The sequence below is a fragment of the Chionomys nivalis genome, chromosome 22 (genome assembly GCF_950005125.1).
Source record: "Chionomys nivalis chromosome 22, mChiNiv1.1, whole genome shotgun sequence".
Taxonomy (NCBI): domain Eukaryota; kingdom Metazoa; phylum Chordata; class Mammalia; order Rodentia; family Cricetidae; genus Chionomys; species Chionomys nivalis.
In genome coordinates this window covers 10,761,026-10,776,581 of record NC_080107.1, presented here as the reverse complement: position 1 = coordinate 10,776,581, position 15,556 = coordinate 10,761,026, and the positions used below count along the sequence as shown (strand labels likewise).

General features: G+C 42.9%; 1 pseudogene; it reads left to right on the top strand.

The window, feature by feature from the left end:
* Positions 1–12,013: 12,013 nt before the first annotated feature.
* LOC130864797 (40S ribosomal protein S13-like) lies at positions 12,014–12,449 on the top strand (annotated as a pseudogene).
* The last annotated feature ends 3,107 nt before the right edge of the window (positions 12,450–15,556 follow it).

The window sequence follows — 15,556 nt, the reverse complement described above, 5'->3', positions numbered from 1 at the left end:
GACCCGAGGACACTGTGCTTCCAGAAAATATGAAGAGTTTTAGAGGATTGCAGAGTACATATTCTTTCCCTCCCTCCATTCCTTCCTTCTTTTCAGATCCCCAATTCCCCTTCCCTTTTCTTTCTTTCTCTCTCTCTCTCTTTTTCTTTTTCTTTCTTTTTTCTTTTTCTTTCTTTCTTTCTTTTTTTTTTTTTAACTGAAACAGTCTCACAAGGCCTGTCCTGGCTCATTCTGTAAATCAAGCAAGCCTTGAACTTTCCCTCATCTCCCTGCCTCAATTCCCTGAATTCTGTGATTACAGGTGTGCATCACCATGGCCAGATCTCCTCCAGTTATTGAAGGGATCAGTTCTTTAAGAAACATTCCTTTCGGGGCTGGAGAAATAGCTCAGTGGTGAAGAGTATTGTTTTTGCAGCCCCCGTGTCCTGGGCTAACAATTGGCTTTAACTCTAACTTCCTGGAATCTGATGCCTCTGGCCTCTGCTGGCCTGGCATGCCCACACAGACTTACAGGCAGACACATTATTAAAAATAATAGATGTTTAAAAAAGAAAGAATACCTCTGTAGAAACAGAATCAGATAATGAGAGTAACTGAAAGGTTAGCGGCAGTGTTGTTCATGTGCTGTCTGCTTCCTAGCCTTGTCCAAGCTCTTCCACTTTTATTGCCCAAACCTGCCCCCTCCCTATTTCCCAGGCTGCTTTTCTCCCGCTTAGCCTCCAGGCAACTCTCCTTCCTCCCTGGGCCCCAGGTCATGATGTATTACAGGCAGGTAATAATACAGGTGTATTATTTTCTTTGGGCTTCTTGCTTTTCCCTCACCTTTGAGATTTCCTCTGAGCCCAGGAATTCTAAATGAACGTTTTAAGTTATGATTTATTTATTTTAAGGCAATGTCTCATGCCTAGGCTGGCCTGGGACTCTGTGTGTAATAAAAGTCACCTCGAGTTTCTGATATTCCTACTTTTACATACCCGGTTCTGGAATTACAGGCGTATGCCACCATGCCTAGGTCATGCAGTGCTAGGGCCCAAGCCAAGGCTTGCTTAGGGAAGCTCTCTATTGAGTCATATCTATATAAGAGGCATGTTTCTTGTATCTCTGCCAGCTTTTACTTAATGGTGGTGTGGTATAGTAACATTCTTCCTAGCATATTAAATATGAGATTAAAAATGTTTTCCAAAGCTCTCCTTCTCTCCTCTAAGCTGGACCACATTTTGAATGCATGCAGTTCAGGGCAAGACATTCTTTCTATAACTATACATTCATATGTCTTTTCTGCACCATAAGACAGCCCTGTGCAGGCCCTCAGGTTGCTCATATTTTACTTTCATAGTTTTGTTCACTTACTCTTTTATTCTTAAACTGTTTATTTGAATTCTTAACTAAATTTATTTTAATTCTAGCCTCTTGTGCCCTGGAGTCCCCTCTCCTGATGTTAACAAGTCTTTTTCCAGGAAGGCAGGCAATCGACCTAAATAATTCTGGGCTTGGTGAAGTCTATGGGCTGGCTGACTACACAGGTTAGAGACATTTGAGTTTTGTAGCCCACATTTGCTTGGCAGAGTGGTCAACCCGAGCAGACACAACTGACTCATCTGGCCAGGAGGAGGCAAGGAGAAAAAGCACATTAGAGACTTGGATGGATTGTGCTCTTATTAGAAGATATATTTTGGGATCTGAATGCACATCAGAAATAAAAAAAAAAAAAAAAAAGGAAGCTGGGTGTGCTGGTGCAAGTCTATAATCCCAGCACGTGGTAGGCAGACACAGGTAGATCTCTGGGAGTTCAAGGCCAGCTTGGTTTACACAGTGTGTTCCAGGACAGCTAACACGTGGAGAGAGATCCTCTCTCCTCTCTCTCTCTGGACATTTTCTAGATGAAAAAGCCAAGACTGAGAAGCTGACTTCTCTTGGACAAGTGCCATGTGACCAGGAAACAGAGAAGTTAAAACTAAAGCCTCATCCACTGCCCCAGGTTAGGGTTGATCCTCCCACCCTTCCTCCCCTCTGCTCAGTATTTATACATGCCCACTCTGCTCATTTCGCAATAAACGGGATCTTTACTGAGTTATTTCTGGCTTCAGAAACACGGGTGACATATGGCTGGGCAAGAAGGCGTGCACTGATTGATTTCTACAGAAATAGAACACTTGGAATGGCAACTCCTATGGAAAACCTAATTTGTGTGTCCCTTGTCACCGAAGCACGTCATGGACATTGTGACACCCACCACCAACTTCTGATGGAAGGCTGTAGAGTCCTGATTCCAAACAAGGCAGGCAGGACTAAGGGACAAGATGAAAGTTCAAATATACTTTCCACTTCAGCCCTGTGCAGAGACGGGGCAGCCTCAGATGTGTGTCGGCAGACAATCAGAACACTGACATTTTGGCAAAATTTCCAGGCATTTCCATAAATCCCTTTTAGATGACTCTTCCCTTCAGCTCAGCAAGACAGTCGCATTTTTCTGGGCCTCTAACAAACAATAGCATTCAAATGATATTTAAAACCAACCCCCCAGCATGACAACTGAGTCTCAACCCATCAGAGAAAGGAAGGTCACCATATGCCCCGTACTCTTTGTGTCCCTTCTGCTGCCATTTTACAGCTGCCCCGGGCCTCTTTATTTGACTTGGGGAGACAAGAGCTCCACTAAGCGCACAAAGGGGATTTAGGATTAAGCGTTGTCTTCTACCTCTCCAACCTACAGCATCTTTCATCCCTCACAAAGGTGGGAGGAGCTGAGGAGAAAACCGTGGCTCACAGGAGGAGGCTGGGGAGGAAGCCAGGCGATGAGGGGGGCAGGGGAAGACAGCGCTCTTTTTTTTTTTTTTTTTTTAAAGCGCTGTTCCTCTCGCCCTCATTTTGTCTTCATCACACAGAAGCGCCATCTGTCCTCAGACTGGGTGTGCTCGCATGCGTTCGCCGTTCAGCAGCATCTTACGGAAGAAGCCGATTAGGACGGGAGTAAACACGCTGCCGGCTGGATCAGCAACTGTACTTCGTCCAACCTGAAAACTTTGCGGCTCATCTTAGCCGACCCTGCTGGGTCCTGCCAGCTGGAGAAGGGGAAGGGAGGAAGGACACACGGACAGACACATACGGACGGACCGCGACATGAGCTGGGTACCACCTGCTCCTTGTAGTCTTGGAACGCCTTAGCTCAGTGTCTGGGCACACTGTTCATAATATACTTATAAACCCTTAAGTTCAAAGTCTTTCTAGTATGCCAGCCTGGGCAGAGCATACTTGAGTCGAGATTGGTGTGTTTTCTGTTTCTTGTATTTACCCTTTTCTTCGGCCACCCACAGAGTCAATTCCATACTGTGCTTACTTACCAGTGGGCAAAACGACCAGACATTCCCTGAAATATGTAGAATAATTTGATGGTACCTCCCCCAACTTAAATCATTTTAAGTTAGTATTCAAAATAATGGGTTTCGTTATACTATTTTTTTTTTTAAGATTTACTTTATTTTATGTGCATGAGTGTTTTTTGCCTGCAGGTGTGCGTGTACGCCTCATGCCAAAAGAGGCCAGAAGAGGGTGACAGATCCCCTGGAATATCTAGTTACAGACATTTGTGAGCCGCTTTGCGAGGACTGGGAACAGAACTCTGGTCCTCTGCAAGAGCAACAAGTGTTCTTAACTGCTGAGACCTTTCTCCAGAAATATTTTCATTTTTAAGTGGTTGATCCACATTTTAGATTTACAAATACAGAATCACATCCAGAAGATTAATTACAAACATTAAAAAAAAATCATCTTTTGTTGGGGGGAGGGGGCAAATGACTGACTGAGACCTCCATGAAGAGACAGACACTGACCTCCGCACTGGGCCTCCTGCCGTTCTGTAGTGTAGAGGAACCACCAGTTAGACGTCCCTTTTGCTGTCATTGGTCACTCTGGTTCCTCTTGAGTTTAATATTGACATCCACATCTTTGAGCATAAGGGCTTCCCTATTTTTAGAATGACATCCCTAGATCATATTGTGACAGCTAGAATAAGGGAATAAAGTTAGCAATGTTTCGAAATTAATTTGAAACTTTGCCTTTTAATGAAAGCTTACTGTTCTGAGCAGGAGTGAAGCGCTCAACATTGTGTGTGTCATGTACGTGTTATTGAATAGCCATCACCTTCATGTGACTAGAGTTTTCATCAGTCGAACAGAAAGTTTATGGGTTTTGTTTGTGTTTGGTGCCAGAGAGCTTAAGCCCAAAGCTTTGTGCATGCCAGACAAGCATTCTTCCTCCGAGCCATGCCCACAGTCCAAACGGAGAATTTAATGCTTACAGTACCTGAAGTACCTCTATAAAGCTAGGAATGTAAATTGCTATTAAACACCTCAATTCTCTTCCTTAGGGACTCAATGAACTTTAAATCCCCTACTGCAGAATATGCGTGGTTAAATTAGATACTTTGACTTAAAAAATTTGGCTGTATCATTCTGGTATTGTTATATATATATATATATATATATATATATATATATATATATATATATTGGGGGGGAAGTAGTTCAAGACAGGGTTTCTCAGTAGCTATGGAGCCAGTCCTAAAACTCACTCTGTAGGCCAAACTGGCTTCATACTCACAGAGATCTGCCTGCTTCTGCCTCCTGAGTGCTGGGATTAAAGGCAGGTGCCACCACCACCTGGTGTGTAATATATTTTATACATAGCATAGCATAAATACCCTATGCATCAAATTATAGAATAGTAACAAGTACCAATTTTCAGCTCTAAACATTAAGGGTTAAATTATTTATGAACTTTTTAAACAGCCAAATTTAAGTCTAATATGATTTTTAAATTTCATTTTAATACTTTCCTTGGGGAATTTACTTTTTAAAAATTTTACACTGAGGTTGAGCAGGGTGGCTTACACCTGTAACCCCAGCATTTGGGGAAACTGCATCAAGAGAGTTACTGTGATCTGGGCAGTGGTGGTGCACACCTTTAATCCCAAAACTCAAAAGGCAGAGGCAAGCGGATCTCTGTGAGTTTGAGGCCAGCCTGGTCTACAAAGGGAGTTTGGAGTCTACATGAGCTGCACAGAGAGGATCCATCTTGGAAAAATAAAAAATAAAAATTAAATTAGTAGAGGAGTAGCCCTTAGAATGTCTGTCTTTTTAAAGAAATATTTTTTTCATTGTATATGTGAAATTGAAATGGTTAAGCTGATTTTAAGCAATATTAAGAGTTGAAGCACTTTGGCTACTCAAACATTCTGTTTGGTTACATTGGTTTTTTGGTTAGTCTTTCCCTTTTATTACTAAAATTCTAGTTTTGATTGGAGCCTTTGTCTTTTCCACTCAAAATTATTTGTATCTAATAACATGGAACTAAAGAGATGGCTCAGCAGTTGAGATCACTTGTTGCTTTTGCAGAAGACCTGGCTTCATTTCCAGAATCCATGTGGCGGTTCCCAACCATCTGCAACTCTAATTCCAGAGGATCTTCTAGTCCCGTTGGCCACTAGGCACGCATGTGACACACATATATACAAATAACTTAATCATTCTTGGGTTTGCTCTAATTTCTTTGAACCCCAGTCCACGTTAGCGCTCACAACTGAGAAGTGGTTGTATACACGGATCTGGGCGCGCTGTGGGAAGAAGGCTGTTGAGTGTTTACCTGCACAGGGAGGGGAAGGACATGAAGCTATTTCAACTGTTGGCATTTAAGCCAAGGAGGGCTCAGGTGTCTGCCTTCCAAGTGTTGGCCCCAGCAGAACAATACGATGATGGCCACCTCTTCTTCTCCCATGGGCGCATCAGCTGCTTGAGCAGGGTGTACCGTCTATCCTCACGTTTCTCTCTCCTTGAAAAACTTAAAAGCCAGAGCCTAGACAATTCACCAGGGAATTTAAGGTGATCATAAGGCAACATATTTCTGGAGCAGGCATCAGAGAGACTCTTTTGAAAAAGTGTAGTCGCTGAGGGGAAGGCCTGGAGGTACTGCCTACAGCTTCTGGGGGGGTCACATGCACAGTCTTCCCTTGTATGGAGCCTGGGATTATGCCAGTTGGATGCTGATAAAGAAGAGCTTCAATATTCCCACCGTAGCTCATTTTGCCCACCAGCGCAAGTTCACTGTCCTGGGAAGGGAAAGAGATATTAATGCTTTTTTTGCTAGTATTGATTTATTTATTTTGTGTGTGTACTTGTGTGTGTGTGTGCTTGTGTGTGTGTGCCTATGTCACAGCATGCATGTGGAATCAAAAGGCAGCTTGTGGGAGTTGGCTGTCTCTTTTCTCCAGGTCTGCCCTGGTTGGTTTTATGTCAGCCTGACACAAGCTAGAGTCATTAGAGAGAGAAGGGAGCCTCCATTGAGAAAATGCCTCTATGTGATCAGGTTGTTGGCAAGCCTGTGGGGCATCTTCTACTTAATTAGGCACGGATGGGGGAGGGTTCAGCCCAGTCTGAGTGGGCCTACTCCTGGGCTGGTGGCTCTGGAATCTACAAAAAGCCAACTGAGCAAGCCATGAGGAGCCAGTCAGTAAGCAGCACCCCTCCTTGGCCTCTGCATCAGCTCCTGCCTCCAGGTTCCTGTCCTGTTGGAGTTTCTGTCCTGTCTAAGGTACCATCTGATTGGTTTAATAAAGAGTTGAACAGCCAATAGCTATGCAAGAGAGGATAGGCAGGACTTCTGGGGAGAGAAAGGAATTCTTGGAAAGAATTGGAGGCTTAGGAGATTCACCAGCCAGAAGTGGATGTTGGATTATGATATTGAGGAGCGGTAACAAGTCACATGGCAAAATGTAGATTAATATAAACATATTAATTTAAGTTTTAAGAGTTAATTGGGAGCAAGCCTGAGCTAAGGCAAAGCTTTCATACTTAATAAGAAGTCTCCATGTCATTATTTGGGAGCTGGCAGTCCAAAGAAAGACCAGTTATATTTCTAGTATTATTTTTAATGACTTGTAGCTTATTTATTATCTGAATATTCTATATATTATTTCCTTAATCTCTTGTTGCTCAAAGTTCTGGTTGCTTCCAGTGTCTATAATTTCTTGTTTCTCAGATGTGCTGTGGATTGAACTCAGGACTTTATATATGCTTGACAACACGCTACCATGGAGGCAAACCATTTACGGGCTTTTAAAAGATTCATTTTATTAGTTGTGTGTGTGTGTCTCCCCATGGAGGCCAGAAGAGAAGAGGTTGTCAGATCCCCAGAGCTGGAGCCACAGGTGGTTGTGAATCACCAGACACAAGCATTGAGAACCTAACTCTGATCCCCTGAAATGCTAGTAAATACTCTTAACCTCTGAGTCATCTTTCAACCCCTATACCAGCTATAATGTTGAGTGTTACTGACCTTTGTCCCAGATCCCTGCACAACCCAGTATTGCTTTCTAATGATAAGGCTGTGGCTATGGAGCAGAATGTACATTTTCAAATCTCTTGCTCTGACAAATGCCTTTCACTAAAGTCTTCAATTTAGGTTTCTCTTAATGCTTTTTTCCTTGTTTAGTCAATAGATACCATTGGTAGACTTTGGCAGATATAACTTAATTCTTTACCCTGATTCTTCTGCGGTGTTACGTGTCTTCTGTTTTAAGGGCCCCTTAGAAATAGTAGAGGTACTAAGACACAGACAAAATTTAAAGCCAGGAAGGAAAACACAAAAACAAAGGCACAACAACTCATAGTGGGGTTCACAAAGATGCCATAGAAGAAATGAAGTTGACCTACTATGTGTCATTGAATGCTACTATTGAAATGTCCCTTATTACTACTTAAGATGTAACTAAGTCATGCTTGATCAAAAACTGCGTGATTAGTAGGCTTCAAGCAGCATTCCCCATGTCCTGCTTCGAAGCACTGGGCACTGTCGCTATTCACTTAGCTGTGTTTGAAGTGGAAGCACAGTGAGAAGCCAATTGCAGGCGTTCCTCCATGGGGGCTTCTACGGTACAATGGTGGAAGTCCGGGTCTGGACACAAAGCCCTGGTACTCAGGTGACTCACAGCCCTACTTATCTCTATGTGGGGTCCAAACACAAGTGCCAGACTTTCACTTTGCCCAGTTTTCTATTTTTGCTAATTGCATTCACTGCGCAGTCTTTCTTTATAGCCTACACACGTTTGACATTTTAAAAAGGTGTTTGAGACTCTGGATTTACGAAAATTGGTCCCCCGAACACCCCACTGAACCACGCACTCTGAGTTAATATTCACAGTATCTTTGGTATTAACACAGCTTGGTTTTGCCACACTTCCTGTACTTGATCCAGCTAATCTTAATTTGTATTTACAAAGTGGATTACTTTTTTCAGTAACGAGTCAATGTCCAATCCAACTGAATTTTGGTCTTACATTGGTTGCTGCTCTTTACTTATGAGAAATTATCATGCCAGTTTTAAAAACAGAATCCAGACTAGGTTTGTATGAGGGGAGTTCAGTTTCTGCCTAAATGAGGTCCTCCTGGGCTCTGTGTTCTAAAATGTTTACTTAGCAACAGAGAGTAAACATGTCTCTGGAAGTATTATGGAATACCCCTGTTTTTAAAAATACTTTGTCCCATGTAAGGCAGGCCTAGAAGATGACCAATTGGCATGAAAATGATGGATCACAAAGTATCTAACATACCCCTGACGTTTAAGTGGTTCCAGAAAGCAGGGTATACTGGTTACTATGCTTGTTGCTGTTGGAGGGAGGGGGCTGCTTGTTCTTCCTGGTCACCTGGATAGCTTACACCGGAAATAATCACACAGAAACTGTATTAATTAAATCACTGCTTGGCCCATTAGCTATAGCTTTTTATTGGCTAACTCTTACATATTAGTTTAATCCATTTTTATTAATTTGTGTATCACCATGAGGCTGTGGTTTACTGGGAAAAATTCAGTGTCTGATTTTGGCATCTCTATGGCGTCTCCCTGACTCTGTCTTCTTTTTCCCAGCATTTTGTTTAGTTTTCCCCACCTACCTAGGTTCTGCCATATCAACAGGCCCAAAGCAGTTTCTTCAGTGGTAATCACAGCACACAGAGGGGCCTCCCACATCATGTTGCTATAACAAAAGTGAACTTATTTTGGCTCTTGATTTAAGAGTACAGTCCCCACGGTGGGGAAGGCATTGTGAAGGGAACATGAGGCAGCTGGCCATATTGCTATCAGCAGTTAGGAAACAAACAGAAATGAATGCTGGCAGTCCATTTCCTTCTTTCTTTTCCTCTATACTGATTCCAGTCCATGGAATGGCACCACCCACATTTAGACAGGGTCTTCCCATCACCATGAAGCTTCTCTAGAAAGGTACTTCCAGACAGGCAAACCCAAAGATTGTTTTTCTCTTGGATGATTCTAAATCTTGTCAAATAGACAGTTAAGACTGACCATTACACAAGGTGGACCTTCTTATTGAGACTGAAACCACAGACAGGTGTCTCCAAGCATGGGTGGAGATGCTTTAAAAAACAAAACAAAATAAAACAATACACTGGGCCCATATTGCTGCTTTCTCTTGCCCCTAATCCTTCCTTTGGGATTTTCCATTACACTGAGAAATAGCTACAACCATTGTCTTGTCATCACTGGTCATGCAGAATAATGATAGTTACTTCCATCATATGTCCTTTTCATTAACACCACTATTATAAAAAACATGTATGAGCAATATCTTATATTCAATATGTATTTTACCCTTCCAAGATTAATCAATCTCTGATTCATTTGGACATCATCTAGGACCCATTTTGAATAGTCATATTGTGACTTTCTCTGGTTGGATGGTATTTGGCCCACTTGTTGAGCCTCAACCCCTACTCTCTCTAAAGACTTGAGTAGTGCCTACTCTACCTTTCTCTTTGAGCTGCTTCATCCTGAACATGAACACAATTGCTTTCCATAATCTCTATTGACGTCCAAAGACTGTAACTTTTGAATCTTGGTGCAAACAGGAGGTATATTCAGTCTGGGAGGAAGTGACTCTTGGCATCCTTCACACCCCCTGGGTACCCTTCTGTTTAGGTTCTGCCAGTGGCTGTGTTGTAGGCCAGCCCCGAATAATCACACAGAAACTATATTAATTGCAACACTGTTTGACCTGTTAGGTCAGGGTTCTTATTAACCAACTATAAAAACTTAAATTAACATATTTCTACTAATCTGTGTATTGCCCCGAGGTTGTGGCCTACTGGTAAGGTTCCAGTGGCAGCATCTTTCTCCTTCAGCAGCTACATGGCGTCTCTCTGACTCTGCATTCTCTCTCTCTGTCTCTCTCTCTGTCTCTGTCTCTCTCTCTCTCTCTCTCTCTCTCTTTCTCTCACAGCCTGGCTATATTCTGCCCTACCATAGGCCAAAGCAGCTTTATTCATTAACCAATAAGAGCAACACTTAATCAGAAGGATATCCCACATCACATCTGCCTCCTCTCCAATGCACTGGCTTAGTTTTCCCTCCCTGGAGCACCCAATCTTACAGCCCAAGGGAAAGCAAAAGGTTCTTCCTTCAACTTGATTTCCTTCCTCCTTTCCTTGAATAAAGAATGCTCTCCTCCTGAGATTGTGGTTCCAACAGTACATTACTTTCTTCCCTTCTCTCTGATCTCACCTTTTCCCTTACAAAAGGCTTCAGCATCCAATGGTTCCATATCAGATATTTCCCATTGGGTGCTTATGTCTTATTTTCATTTTTTCATAGAGGGATCAAAGTTGGCTTTAGCAAATCCAGTTGCATTGTGAGAGGGCACTTCCCACAGCTTCTGTGGAGCCTATCTTGTCTAAACCCATTTTTAACAGTTAAATCCTATCTGCAGAAGTACAGGTCCCATTAAGATCCACAGACAACACACACTGCTGAGATGGGTAACTTCTTGGCCCGATCCTTTCAGAGCTGGCCTTTCCCAAGAGCACTAGGTGCTGGTTTTATGGGGTGTCTCTGGTTGGGGGTTCAGAAGCCTGTGGAACCCATGCCTTACTTCTTGTCCTTCTCTAACATTTCCCCCAAGGAAACCTTAGAATAGCCCTGGAACTCAGATAAATAAGAGAAATGTTCACCTCCTCAAATCTATTACACTTTGAAGTCTTTTTTTTTTTAAATATTTATTTATTTATTATGTATACAATATTCTGTGTGTATGCCTGAAGGCCAGAAGAGGGCGCGAGACCTCTTTACAGATGGTGGTTGTGAGCCACCATGTGGTTGCTGGGAATTGAACTCAGGACCTTTGGAAGGGCAGGCAATGCTCTTAACCACTGAGCCATCTCTCCAGCCCCTACACTTTGAAGTCTTAAGATTACTCTTTACATTGCATATATCCTGGAGACGGATGACAGAATGCTTTGCTAATTCTTGGTGACCATTAGACCACCTTCAACAAAGATTTATTCTTCTACAATGTTAGTCAAGGTTGAACGGATAAAAGGAGGGGCCCCTTCGCCTTCTTTAGATAAAGGATGCACAGTTTACATCCCAAAGATAAAAATGATCACCAGGATTACACTTTATAAAAATTGTGTTTCTGGCCTGCCTAAGAGAGCAGAGAAAATCCCAGGACTCCTGTGACCTGGCAGTACTTGTAGCCCAAGACCATCTGCTGTGTTCCAGATGGTTTTTGTCCAGTGCATTCATATGGAGCAGCATCATGCCCTCCCTACCCTCTTCCCTGTCCTCCTTCTTCCCTCATTTGAAAGGCTTAAGCATGCTGCCTTAGATTCTGTGCCTGTCCACCTGAGGGCTTAACCCCTTCTCACTACTTTACAACTCTTCGTTGCCTCAGAAATATTTTTTCCCTCCAGAAAATTAGACAACTGTGCTACTATTCAACAGACTTAAGGAGGACATTTACATTTTTAAAATTGATTTAATTCATCCTTTCATAATTTCATACAGACAATTTTCTTTAAAGGCAACAATTGCATCATGTCTGTCTTCCAACAACTACTGCTCACAGGAATTTGTTAATAGTTAAATATTTCATTCATGCAAAAGATTAAACATAAAGACATTGTCTTATTACAAACACTAACACTCTCTTTGTTGCCAGACTGTCACCATGATGGGTCGCATGCATGCTCCTGGAATGGGCCTGTCCCAGTTGGCATTGTTCTACCGCTGGAGCATCCCCACCTAGCTGGAGTTGGCATCTAACAGTGTGAAGGAACAGCTTTACAAACCAGACAAGAAAAGCCCGCCTCCCTCCCAAATAGGTGAGATCCTAAAGGACTCACATGGTGTGGTGCAGGCCCATCTCACGACTGGTAATAAAAGCCGGAGAATCTTTGAGTCCAAAGGCTTTGCTCCTCATCTCCTCAAGGTTCTCTGCCATTTGATTAGGAAAGCCATTGCTGTCCCCAGGCATCTTGAGAGGAGCAGAAAGGATAAGGATGCTAAATTCCGCTGCATCTAGAGAGAGCACTATTCACCTACTGGTTTGTTATTATAGGACTAAGTGAGTTTTCCAGCCCAGTTGGAAACAGGGGTCTCTTCTCTAGTGGCCTAAATTCTTCTGTGTACCGGAGCTATAAAATCACTTTAAATAAATAATAATAGAAAAGCTAATACATAATCAAACCTGCCTCAACACTTCCTCAATTATCTGTATCTTTAGATGGTCACTCTGCAGAGAGACTCTGCATTATTATTCTTTGTGAAAGGCAGAGGTCTTGCCATACAATTTAGTGTAACCCTCTGTCAAGTAGTATTATAGATGTCTTGGGGACCTGCAGAGTAAGTGTCTTCCAGACAGGTGAATTGAAGAACAGTGTTAAGGAGCCTGCTCATCCAAACTTTGGTGTGGGAGAATGCACTCCAGAGCATATGCTCCCGGAATGAGCTCCCACCCACCCACAAGGATTCTATCTCAAGATGGAAGGAAACAGAATGCCTGTCAGGAAGCTGAGTGAGATGTATTTGTCTCTGGAGACTAGGATGGGCATAAAGGACATGGATGAGATATCAATCAGATTATTGATGGGCCCCATCACAGTGTTGGAGAGTCCTAGTCCTGTTGGAAGATTACAGGGGATGAGCTGATGTGGGCAGAGAGGACGAGGAAGGTTCTGGGGAAAGGCAGTGGAGAGACTTTCCCTAGAGCAGATCAGCAGTTCACACTAACACGGCGATTTGCTTTGATATTGTCAACTTGAACAGGAATCAACTTTTTGGTCACACACAGGAATACTTACATCAACACACAAATGTTATTAACAAAACATACTCATGAGGAAATAATATGATAAAGACTGTGTATTATTTGCTTATCATTTCCTCTGTGAATTTCCTGAATTTGGAGTAATGAAGACCTAATAAGAAGCAAGTGGAGTCTGGATTTTTGGCAGGAAATGGGAAGGGGCAGGAGATAGGGATGGGTAGGGGTAGAAGGGGGTGGGTGGGCTGTATGGGGGTGATCCTGTTGTGTGGTATTTTGTTTATGTTCTGACAAATAAAGCTTGTCTGGCGATCAGAGGGCACAGCGAGTTAACCATAGAAGCTGGGTGGTGGTGGTGGCATGTACCTTTAATCCCAGCATTTGTGGCTCTGGCCTTTAAACTCCAGCACTTGGGAGGTGGAGTTAGGGAGAGATAAGGTGGGACAGAGACGGGATCTCGGGATCTCGGGTCTTTCGGATGGGGAAGGAGACAGGTAGGAAGCAACTAGCAACTGCTCCTGGTTCTCTCATCTTCCAGGTTTTACACCAATCTGACTCCCGGATTTTTGTTGATTGAGATTAATTAGACTAATGCTTCAGGTTCCTGTGTGAATTTCCTGTCCCTGAGAATAGAAAATACAGCGTACTTAGCATTCTGAGTTTTAGTAGTAGTAATTGTGTGTGTGTGTACATACATGTGCATACGTGCTCCTTCAATACAACATTAACACATAGCATTAAAACATTTTATTTATAGTCTTCAGATACACCTGTAACTAAGTCATACCAGGAGACTTAATGCACAATTTTCACAATTTGAAAAAAATCTCGATTTTTTTCCCCATAAGATTACAAAGTCTCAATATGTTGCCAAGGTGTGCTGTGGGCAAGGTGAAAAGACTATATGATTGCTCAATTTGTTAGGACGCTTCTGGTTTTAAGTAACAACAACAAAATTCTGACAAGTCATGATTTATGTCAACAAGGACTTACTTTTCTCAAATAACAAGAACCCTGGCTCTGGATGCTTGTTCAGCACAGACAATAGGTATGCTCAGCCTTTCCCTCACTGTGGGAGCGTGTCTCCTGTACCAACCATCACACCTGCATTCATGGCCGTTCCCAGGCAAGCATGTCTTCTGCACCACCAACTATCATACTGACAGTCACGGCCGTTCCCAGGCTTTGTTTGTATTCTTGCTTCTAGCACTTGTTCACTCACATTCATTCACACGTTGTTGTTGGAGGCTGCTTGTTCATTCCTGGCCACCCAGACCCAAAATAATCACACAGAAACTATATTAATTAAAACACTGCTTGACCAATCACTTATGCCTATTGCTAACTAGCTCTTCTATCTTAAATTAACCCATCTCTATTAATCTGTGCATGGCCTACTGGCAAGGTCTGAAAAGACTCCTGTGGGTCTCTTTCTCCTTCAGTGGCTACATGTTGTCTTCTTGACTCCACCTACTTTTCTTCCTCTATCTGCTTGGAATTCTTTTTTTTTTGGGTTTTTCGAGACAGGGTTTCTCTGTGGTTTTGGAGCCTGTCCTGGAACTAGCTCTTGTAGACCAGGCTGGTCTCGAACTCACAGAGATCCGCCTGCCTCTGCCTCCCGAGTGCTGGGATTAAAGGCGTGCGCCACCATCGCCCGGCTTTGCTTGGAATTCTTGCCTTGCCCTATTCTGCACTGCAATAGGCCCAAAGCAGCGTTTTTTATTAACTAATGGTATTTATAGCATATGGAGGGGAGTCCTGCATCAACACATGAAGTCTTTTCTGTGTGTCTGCTATGTGCCAGATTCTAAACCTGGCACCAGAGGTAGAGAGGTGCTTAAGATAAGCAGCAGAGAAAGAAGTACTGGATGTTCCTCCTTTACTTGGGAAAGGAAAAGCCGCCTCCTCCCTAAGAGTCTTCTCTTTCATGAATAAGCAGGGATGCATGCTTCTTTCTAGTTCAGTAACTAAATGATAATTAGAGGATTTCAACCTCAGACCAGCCTTACACAGCTCTGTTCTAGGTGTGACAAACCGAAATTCCCTCTTTTGGGAGAAGTATCTATGTTCTTAGGGTATTCCTAATGAGATGGAGGATGATATCTCTGACAATTTTATTTTGACCTAAAGATTCTATAGCATAGCACAGCACAGAACAGCATTGTGTGTGTGTGTGTGTGTGTGTGTGTGTGTGAAAGAAGGGAGAGAGGTGGGGTGAGTTTTGATATAGGATTTTACTACATTACCCCACCTGGCCACAAATTTGGTTTGGAGGACTGTCAGGCATCCATGTGCATATTTTCCTCAAGGACTCTACTGCTTAGCTACGTCCTCAGCAACTCTACATGCTGTTTCTGAAAGAAAAGATGTCAAGTTCACCAGCAATAGGCCTCAGCACCTGAGTTTGTACATGCCTGGCCGTTAGGTGTCTAGGGAAGTGCCTGGGGGTCA